We start from the raw sequence: 11,527 nt of genomic DNA on the forward strand, positions 1-11,527 counted from the left end.
GACGACGGCGTCTCTGCTTCTTGGCGGGCTCCGTATTGGTGTTGTTCACCTCCGTGCTATCAGGAATGGTTTGCGCAGGAAGCAGCTTAGGCCGCTGGTGATGGCTGCGGACAGAGGAATCCTGCTTGGAATATGCAGCTAGGATCTCGAACCGGTTCTCCAGAAGCGGGGTTTCAAAATTTGATTGCCGAGGTGATGTAGACTTGGCGAGCTAGGGTCCTCCCGACCTGACCGCCCGCGGCGAGACCGGAGTGGCCGATCTTTCTTGTCTTCCGCGGGAGGAGGCATGGCTCTTAGGGGGGTTTTGGGAAGCTTCTCCTTAGCGAGAAGGGCGTTCATCCTGGCGGCGAGACCTAGCTCGTTGTGAGGCTGGGTGCCGAGGAGGGAGCTGAGGCTGAGGAAGCTGAGGGAATTGCTGCTGATAGTGGTATTGGGAGACGTGGTACAACACTTGCTGCTGGTAAAGCTGGTGTTGCTGCACTTGGGCTTGCATGGCCCGCACGCACTGCATCAAATCGCCGAGCTGGTTCTGGCTGGTCGCCAGAGGGACGACAATCGGTTCAGCAAAGGCCATTTCAACAGAGGGGGAAAGGGGAACATCCACAGGCGCCGCTACTCGCGGCACATTCAGGCTAGGGACTCCGTCCACCGAGAAGGGAATGGTGAAATGCCCAATGCAAACTGTGGGAACCTGGGGTTGTTCTCTGGTGTTATCCATCTCCATGCTACGTCCGACATTGCTTGAAGAAGCCATGAACGTCGAGTTTTCAAAGAAGAAAGAACTGCGAAGGTTTAGAGGAAGGCTTTTAGAAGCGATTCCCACAGACGGTGCCAAATGATGGTGCGCAATCCGGACACTTCTAGCTGGCGCTTGCGTGGCTCCTGAAAGATACCTGAGATGGAGAAGATGAAGGATCCCCAGGGGCTTGCCCAATGGGAACACTCCGATGCTTAAGTTAGAATTCTGTGAAAGGTGCAAAGAGAGGATGAAGGCTAAGAGTGTAGATAGCGCGAGTATCAGGAGTTACCTCTGTTCCTTGAGATTGGGCTTCTTATAACAAAATTCTGTTGCATCAGGCCCACTAGCCTCTAACAAGGCAGGTATAACCGCCACTGTCATCTTGCCGCAGCCGTTACAGGCAGGACTGAGGTGGCACACACGGGGCCGTCATTGCAGGGTACGTGCCTGTCAGGTGTAAGACACCCTCTAAAGGTGGCAGGCATGACATTGTTTGACGAGGGACATGGTTGTTGTCCCCAGATTTGTCGGGTACGGTGGTCAGGCAAGAGATCTTCCTGCGATATGCCGAACTACTCTTTCGCGAGTTACCTCGTGCCGAGCTACCCCGCAAGTGGCGAGCTGCCCGTGGCAAGTTACACCGAGCTGTCCGGCCCGAGGTGTCTTTACCTCGGGGTATCTAGAGGCGGATCAGGGTGTTCCTATTTGGGAGTGGCCCAAAATCCACTGGGAGGAGCTCGAGCATCAGGAAAGGTCAGGGGGCCCCGAGCTCGGAGGTAGCCCGGAATGCCTTAGCCTCGGGGAGGAGGTGTGGGTCAGGCGGCACTCGGCGGGTAGCTTATCCCGCCGAGTTGCCAGGCTGAACTCGGTGGACCCTTCCCTCTGAGTCGCAGTTGCACTTGCTGTGCTGTCATGCTAAATCATCGCTTGAGCAAGGTCACGCCCACGTGTACCCGTGCTACGAGGTCGGGCCAAATCATCCTCCATCAAATACAAAAACTATGTATTTTTATAATTTAAAACATATAGAAAAAACACTGGAGCAGATAAAAAAGTAAAAATAAAAAACCAATAAGGAAAATTAGATTCTATTAGCTTTTCTTAGTGTTTTAAAAGAGTTCAATGCAAAAAGAACTAATCAAGTTTAGTTTCTTTTGGATAAGGCATAAGTCAAATGAGATTTTTCTTATTGTTCTAAATGTACTGTCCCAAGTTTGTAATTTTTCTCATTTCTTCTCCTAATGGATCTTTTTTCTTTTAAATAATAATAATAATTGTTTGGGTGATTGTTGAGCTGAACTAAGGGTGCATGTGGCAGACTCCGTAGTCGCCCTCTTTAGGCCACGTCAGCATTAACCATGTAACAGGAGAGCACGACTAGTTAGGCATGCCCCACACGGACATGGAAGCAGACTTCGCCGAGGAAGAGGGAACCCCCCAAAGACCTCGGAGAACAACCTCATCCTGACAACCCCAGAAGCTCTATCCGACCAGAACACGGATATTTAACAATAAATAGTCATTCCCCACTCGAGATAAGGGACTTTTGGAACTCTTCACTCACTACCTCTTCGGCTCGGAAATAGCATTGTCTCAACCTACATAGCCTAACCAACCCTTTTTACCCTACTAACTTGAAAGTCGGAGTGCCTATCTGGGGAATAACTCCTTAGGCCTCTAACTTTTCCTATGGTTGCAGATCTTGATGTGTGACTTCGTCCTTCCACCTTGGCCTCGTCCAATTGGTAGGACTATCTGGTTGCGTCCTCAGTTTGGCACCTTGGACCGGTCAACATTAGATTGGCGTTGTTTGTGGGAAATGCACAAAAAGCCAGTTCCCTAACCTCATATCGTACACCAAACATAACCATGCCAAGGAACGCATCTGACCGCTCGACAGCTTATTCCTTGCCTCAAGGATCCCGTTCATTTCGTACATCTCCACCTCGAGAACCTCATCCTCAGACAATGGTTGCTCTGCCCAGTTTCAAGCCATGCAGCAAAAGGTGATCGTGTTGTAGCCATGATGGAGACATTGGGATAGCCGGCACAGGCTCCCCCAGCCACCCACCCCGTCTTGTAGGTGCCTACCACGGCCGATCCTCAAACCGAGGACCCCAAAATGCACCACGCAGACTAACAAAGGACCCAATCAGATCGCGTACATCCCCATCCATCCCAAAAGTCTAGTTCCCCATCGCAGCATCGTGCACACAACGCCCGCAACAGATCCCACCACTTCGGCGTTAAGATTCTGACCCGAGAACAGCTCGGCGAACGCTTGTAGTAGTCCCCAATCTCGATAGCCTAGTCTAGCTCGATTCGAGACTGTCATGCATCTCTAAAAGTAGAGAAGACCATGGATGCAGTGCCGAAGGATCGAGAAGTCGAGATCCAGGATTTATGAGAAAGGCTAACCAAACTGGAATGCAGCCAAGCAGACCACAGTGTAGCTCCTCTGACGGCCAGACAAGCAAAACCACACTGCAACCAACATCTCTCCAAAGAGCTCGTCTTCGTGTAGGAAATCGTAGATGAGCTCCCCCTGACCGGATGGCGACCACTTCAGTTCAAGAAGTATGATGGGACCTCGGACCCCAACAACCACCTTGAAGGGTTCAAGGCAATAATAATGTTGCACGACTCGTCTGAAGGTCTCATGTACAAGGCCTTCGTCGCAACCCTACATAGAGTCACCAGAGCCAGGTATGCTTCGCTCCCACCACGATCCATAGCCTCCTAGGATCCACTGGAGATGTAGCTCCTAGCATAGTTCACCACCAGCCAAAGGCACTAGAAGACCTCGATTAGCCTCATGCAGGTGCGCTAGAAGAGAAGAGAGACTCTAGGCCACGAAGTTGAAGACCCTAGCCATCTAGCATCAAGCCCAAGACCTCGATCAACATAAGACCAAGGCCACAAAGCCGAAGACCCCAGCCATCTAGCGTCAAGTCCAAGACCTTGACTAGCCTAAGAACAAGTCCATGAGGACCACGGCCTCGGCCACCAAGACCGAGACCTCGTCTCCAATTGAGTCACCACCCTCCTCTGCACAGCGGCTTGCATGCACCTCATCCTCTCCTCTTCGTCGACCACCACCATATCTGCCAAAGAAAGAATAGTTAGTCAAGACCAAAGAGACGAAGCAAAATAATAATAATAATAATAATAATAATAATAATAATAATAATAATAATAATAATAAGTAAGGACAAACTAGCCAGGGGCTCCATCAGCCCAACACGAATTAACATTATGGATGAGGTGTACTCTTGTACTTCTACCCTCACTATCCGCCTGATGGCCGCCATCTCCTCCCTAGACAACTCGGCCTCGGTCGATGCATTCACCTTGGTCTTCAGGATTGACAACTTAGCGGGGAACAACAAGTCCCTCAGGCACCGCACAAAGAAGAACCCCTCCTAGTGTTTCACCGAGGAGGGGGCTCCAACAAGCACCTTATTGTTCTACTAAGCCAAAAAGTAATAGTAGCCTACTAGTTTTTCTTCAAGTGTAGGAAGTATGTGAACATTGGCAAGGTAATGTCCACGTTGTGAATCATGCAGTAGCAGAGGAGGCTGACTAGGTACCTAAAGGAGTTGGGCATAAGTTGGATCGGATGGACGTGCGCGGTACCACCTTAGCATCATCGCGATGCCCACGCTCAAAGGGAACCTCAGCCTAGGTATCATGTTGTGCTCATAAATACAAAGCTCACCCGGCTGAGCCGAAGTGGCCCTCTCACCTATGTCGAGACACCTCAACTCATACTCTTTGGGGATGCAATAAAGGGCTTTAATACGGGCCAGGTCTTAGGGTGTTAAGATATAGGAAGAAGAAGAGAAGCGACTGTCGAACTACATAGAGGCACCAAGCCCCTCTTTGGACACCACCTCTATGTCTACCTCGGCCTTGTCGGTTTCCCGGACTTCGACCTCCTCCGCTGTGGTCCCCTTGCCTTCAGGCCCCTCAACCTTGGCCCCATGGGCGTTAGTCTCGTGGACCACGAGCATAGTGGCCTCGGGGTGAGACCCCAACTCAGACTCACTACCCGATGTTAAAGAGTTAGACGAAGAAGAGGAAGAAAAAGAAGACGAGAAGAAAGATGAAGACATATTACTGAAGAGTAAAACCACGGAACACCTGAAACACCAGTCGATGACTAACACCCACCGAGCTAGTATGATCACTTTCACCCAAAATGACAAAGTGAAATGGATCGCCACCTCCTTTGAACGCGCGTACATCTCAGGAAGACGAAACAACACATCTGCTGACCTGTAACGAAAATGGCATGAATGTCGAACCACCTAGTCTACCCATCAAACCGGTCTCACCCCGGATAGCCAGCTTAAGGACAATAGAGTTCATTAGACGAGGACCTTAGACTCTTCCCCCCAACCGCGGCTGAGCACTACAACACACTCCTCGACTTCGGAACTGGGGGAGTGGTGTTTGGGTGATTACCGAGCTAGCCTAAGGGTGCCACGTGGTAGACTCCGTGGTCGCCCTCTTTGGGCCATGTCAGCATCAGTTGCATAACGGGAGAGCATGATTAGGAAGGAGTGTTCCACATGGACAAGGAAGTGGACTCCACCGGGGAAGAGGGAACCTCCCAAAGACCTTGGCAGACAACCTTATCCCAACAACCCCGGAAGCCCTATCTGACTAGAACACGAATATTCAACTATAAATAGGAAGCCCCAACCGCGGCTAAGCACTACAATACACTCCTCGACTTTGGAACTGGGGGAGTGGTGTTTGGGTGATTACCGAGCTAGCCTAAGGGTGCCACGTGGTAGACTCTGTGGTCGCCCTCTTCGGGCCACGTCAACATCAACCGTGTAACAGGAGAGCATGATTAGGAAGGAGTGTCCCACACGAACAAGGAAGTGGAATCCATTGGGGAAGAGGGAACCCCCCCAAAGACCTTGGTAGACAACCTCATCCCGACAACCCCAGGAGCTCTATCTGACCAGAACATGGATATTCAACTATAAATAGGCATTCCCCTTTTGAGGTAAGGGACTTTTGGAACTCTTCACTCACTACCTTTTCGCACGATCTCTTCATCACGGAACTAGCATTGTCTCAACCTGCTCATCCTAGCCAACCATTTTTACCCTATTGACTTGAGCATCGAAGTGCCTACTTGGGGAATAACTCCCCATGCCTCTAACTCTTCTTGTGGCTGCAGATCTTGGTGTATGACTTCGTCCTTCCACCTTAGCCTCGTCTAGTTGTTAGGACTATCTGAATATATCCTTGGTTCGGAACACCTTGGATCGGACAACATCAATATTATTATTATTATTATTATTATTTGCATAGATCAAATCAACTAAATTGTTTCCTTTCTTCTAAATTGGTTTTTTACATGAAATTTAAAATATTTATAAATTATAATTGTTAATTGATTAGTTTTTGTTTTATTTAATGATTAAATTCCAAAACTTATTGCTCTTAAACTTTTAGTTTATGGATATGTGTAACTTCTATCATTTTAATTTGGTATATTATATGTTATGTTCATTGATTTACAAACTTTAATTAATTTTTTCCTTAAACTTTGAGGCCTATGCCTTGTAATGCCTTGAGGCTTACTCTTCACCTATTTGGGCCATTAGGCCTCAACTATGCTTTTAACCTTTTAAAGCCTTGGGTATATTGGTGATAATCCCCGAGGAACCAGATGACTTCTGGTTCAAATGCAACTTGGCATCGTCCGCATTTGGTGCATCTTTTTGCGTGGGTTGTCAGCTTTTTAGAAGCCTAGCAGCCCACACTTTCGTCTTTCCCTATTTGGTTGGGAAAAGATCTAGCTACCAAAAGAAGTCATGCCGAAAAGATGCATGAAGCCCGTTTTGGGCGATTTTCGGAAAGCTCCAAATGAAGCTTTTTAGTTTTTCTCAACTCATCTTCGTGCAAAACCAAACGGTATTCAAGCTGTTAAGATCTTAATGCAAAAGCTCACAACATCTTTTGACTGTCAAAGCTTCTATAGATCTTTTCAAAAAGACTTACCAAACGGCCCCTTCATCTAAGGACACTCAAAAGGTTTAGATGGGTTTGGTAGCAAAGGCTATTATAAGGGTGAAGATGAGGTTCGGCATCAAGCTACTTAGTTTTTGAGTTGGATTATGTGGAAGTTGTAGATAAAGAAAATTAGATGACACTTGATGGGTATTTCTATCATTTTATTTATCCATTAACGCATGTTAACGGATAGGGACCTATTAGACACAATTTGAAAGTTCAGGATACTTTAAAAATATGTTTTAAAATTCGGGGATTGACTTGACACAACCCCTAAAGTATAAGGTATTTATCAGGAATTTTCTCCCGAATCTCTCTCTCTCTCTCTCATTTCGTAGATCGTCCCTCTCTGCCTTTCTTCCTCAGATCTTCCAACCACCGCATCGTCTCTCTCTATTTCTCTTCGTTCAGATCAAAATGTACATATTGCATCCATTCTCTCTCTCTCTCTCTCTCCCTCCCTCTATCTCTCTCTCTTGCTTCGCTCAGATAGCTGCACCACCCCTCTCTTTAGCACTATCACCAACCTCAGAAGAATTTCTTAGGGCTCAAAGATTGGATTTCACTGGATGATGGGCTTGGAATCAACAATTGAGTTGTGGCATAGTCCTTTAATAGTGATTCCAATGTGGTGGTGAAGCATTGAATGTTCCTATATGAAGCCAAAGTGTGTATGTTATACCTCATTGAGTTTAGATGAGGTTTCCGGGTATCTATTTCAAGAATCTTGTCATTTTTTTTTTCATCATCCGTTGGCCCATTTCTCACAAAGGACCAATTTGGACCTCTGTGTGCTTTCTCATGATTAATTATGTCCCTATTATTCGATTTGGGTTGTTTCTCTGCGCTTAACATGAATTGAGGCAATAAGCATTTGGTTATACGAAATATATGCAGAAGGATATACATAATACAGTAGTCCATACCCTGAGTGTCAAAATCCAATCATATCTGGTACACTGGTACTGCTAGCCCAGATTGAATATTCATATTTCTTTGGGGTTGCAAGGCCTGCAACAAGATGAGATAAGAAATCCATGGTTTTTGTTTATAATAGATAAGAGAACTTTTGAAGGAAAACTAATACTAGAAAGGCAGAAAGTCCACCTCTTTCAACAATTTCAATCAAAAGTTAACAAAGGACCTATGGACTATTGATCTTTCATCATTTCAGACCAGGGTGTCATCCCTCACAAAATGAGTCATTCTTGCTAATTTCACAGACAAATTACATTTAATATATAACAGAGTACTAATTTCAGTATAGAGTTATGAAAGTATCTGAAGCGCCAAATATAAAACAACGAAGGAAGTAAAAAAAAAAAAAGTGCACTCAATGCATAAAGTGGGAAAAAGCCTACTTACAGAGTGGTGAGAAAGTGAGTGCTTGTTGTAGGTATGCCGAGTTTCCTAAAGAAATATATTCATTGGATGGGTTGGATTTATTTTTTGAAAAATTTTATCATTTTATTAGTTTGTCTACAAATTTTTATTTTTTTTCTAAAATATATAATTTTTTAAAAATATCATTTTTTTTCTGAAATTTCTGCTTTTTAGTTGATAATATAAATTTTTAAATTTTTATCATTTTATGTATTTTTTGTACTTTCTAAATATCTAATGTTTTTTTTTGAAAATTTTATCACTTCCTTTTTTTTCTAAAATATTTTACTTTATTTTCTATAATATATAATTTTTTCATTTTTAACATTTTATGTATTCCCTTTTGCAATTTCTAGTTTTATCCAATCTTTATGTTTTTCTGAGTTTTTTTTTTGTCTTTTTCATTTTTATTGTATTTCTTTGCACTTTTAGTGTTTTCCTATATCCATGTTTTTATATTTTTTGCATTTTCTATTTTCTACAATTTATACATTTTCTTGTACTTTCTGTTATTTATTTACATTTCTGTGTTTTTTCTATAATTTTTAGTTTCACTTATTTTTTTCAATTCCTACGATTTCTATAATTTAATTTTTTTATTTTGTTTGAATTTTCTATATTTTTCAAAATTTTGTTTTGCAATTTCTGTGTTGTATTTTTATTATATTTATATTTGAAAATATTTTTGGAACTTTTCCTTTTTTTTCATGTTTTTAGTTAAAATATGTGTATATTTTACATTTTTCTATAAAGGGTAAAATGGTAATATACTAACATCTGGTAGTCTATTTAACGTTAACTCACTGACATGGGGTTACTTGGACATTTTGAAAAGTTATGATAAGTTTTAAGAGAATTGGTGAAAAGTCGTGATGAGTTTTAGACAATTTCCTTTTTTTTCTTTCTTCATGTGTTCCATTATTGTTTGTGGCATATGCTTGGCATTTATACTCATATGATAAGGCTCAGTTTGGAAGGATTGCAAATACAACTTTGTAGAATGCAAAACTTATATTTTGTATTATTTTGTATGTCTTTGTAGTATACATATTTATTTGTACTCTTTTCAAATTAAGCCTAAGTGATGTTTTTTTGGCATTTCAAAAGAAAGGGCTAGTTCGAGTCTTTTAATGATCATCTTTCATATTTTATCGGCTAAGAAAAATATATAGTTTAAAAAAATGAATCTAAACAAGATGAAAATGTGTCATTGGGAACTTGTAAACAACTTCAAAGTCTTTATTAATAAAGAAAACCTTTTATCCCCTTTGATCAAATAATTTCATTTTGGCTCTTTAGTAATTTTGGGTCATACGGTAATTTGTTTTTTGCATGGGCATATTAAGAAATATCCTTCATCAAATTGTAAAAACATCATGGGAGAAAGTTAAAATATTATGGGACAAAATTGTGCACCAACCGAGGGATGGCTTATTGGTTTTTTAGTTGGTTCGCTTCAGTGTTGATGCAGAATCAATTCCCACAACCACCGATTTGGGAAAAGGGAGGGAGTTATTAGTGGTGTTTAACACCAAATACGAAATACCAAAAAAATTGTCCCTTCCAATAACAAAATCTTATAGATAAAAATGGTTAATTGTTTAATTTGTATATATGGGAAACATTTTTTATCAAAAGAAGATCCATAACTGCACTTATCAAGCAAATGTATTTATCCAAATAAATGACTTACCAAAAAACAAATGGAGCCTTTTTTCCCAAAATAGAATCTAGTTTTCCTCCTTATAACCACCTTATAGCACTTGCAGCCGTGCATTTATCCAAGTAAATATAGATCTATACTACTATTAAAAGTGTAAATGAGAGTGTACAACTCATATTTTACTAAAATACCCAAATTCTTTAATTTAGTCCCTCTAATTGTAAGGATAAACATGTAATTTGAGCAACCACTTGTATCCTTATTCAAATACCTTTCATTAAGTCTTATATTTAAGACAATAACTCCTATTAACATTCATTAAATCATATTTTTTACTAAAATACCGTTATTTTTTAATTTGGCCATTTTCTAATTGTAAGACACAAAATATAATTTGAATTATTACATTTCTGCTTGTTTAATTCTCTCTCATTAAATCTTATATTGAGGGTATTAATTCCCAACCTTTCATTGAATCCTATATTAATTAACAATATAAATAAAAATAAGTGTAACAAAGAATAATTGTTTTTATTAATGATTTAAATAAAGGGAAAATCTATGATGCAGGAAAGACATGATACTAGAAAGGCTTTGACCAATCACAGCTCCTCGTGAATTTGATGAAAACCCATCTAATTGGTTACTACTTTTATGATGCCAGTTGATTGGTTGTAAGTTTTTCCAACCATATCTTTCTGTCATCAGAGTCGAACCCATAAAAAAAGTAGAAACTTAAAACCAACCCAAAAATAGAGTTGCTTTTTCTATTTGGTGGCCAACCAACAATTCAACATTTTTGGTGAAAATGTGTTAATCCTTGATGTCATTGTTAAACAATTATAAACATTTAAAAAGATGAAAATACACAAACGAATAAAAATACAAAAAAAATACATATATACAGATATGTGTATAGTAACAAAACACAGACATACATTATATTGTGAATGAAAGATGGAAACATAGAAAAAAGATAAATGACAAATGATGGACCTGTACCTGGCAAGTTGGAAAAAATGATCAGATTTTCCAATTGATAGCTGCAAATATTGGGAAAAAAATGGTGTCAGTTGTTTGTGTGAGTATGGATTCCCATGGATCATGTTTTCCACCATAGTAAGAACTCATACAGATCAGCCAAAAATAGTAATTATTCATATCATGCATGCATCTACAATATGCCCAGCTCAAAATTTGTCTCATGGATGGATATGGATACAAGTAGTACTACTACTAATTAATCATATATAAATATTTGGTGGATGCATCGCTTGGAATCCAAAACAATCTGTTCTTCTTTGCATCGGGTTGTAAAAGTCTATATATGTATATCTTCTCCTATAAGGGCTCTTACAATATGCCCAGCTCAAAATTTGCCGAGATAGGTTAAGCAAGAAAATTGCTTGTGGATGACCTAGGGTATTTGGTATAGTAGTGGTATTGTGTTGTGTTGTTGGGCTTTGGGTTGATCAATACAAATTTGTGAAAGATTGTTTTAAGTAGATTAATACAAATTGTTAATTTTATCTAAAAATTCAAAATTGATGTTTATTAAACCTGCATTTTTGTAGTTGAGATGGCACTAATATATGATGTGAGGACACATATTTCTCACAAATTTATATCAATCAACCTAAAATATAAACTGCAACACAACTTCACTGTACCAAACACCCCAACTAATAGGGGTGTTCATAGGTTGG

The sequence above is a fragment of the Nelumbo nucifera genome, chromosome 1, assembly GCF_055504915.1.
Source record: "Nelumbo nucifera cultivar China Antique chromosome 1, China Antique-T2T, whole genome shotgun sequence".
In the NCBI taxonomy this organism is placed as follows: domain Eukaryota; kingdom Viridiplantae; phylum Streptophyta; class Magnoliopsida; order Proteales; family Nelumbonaceae; genus Nelumbo; species Nelumbo nucifera.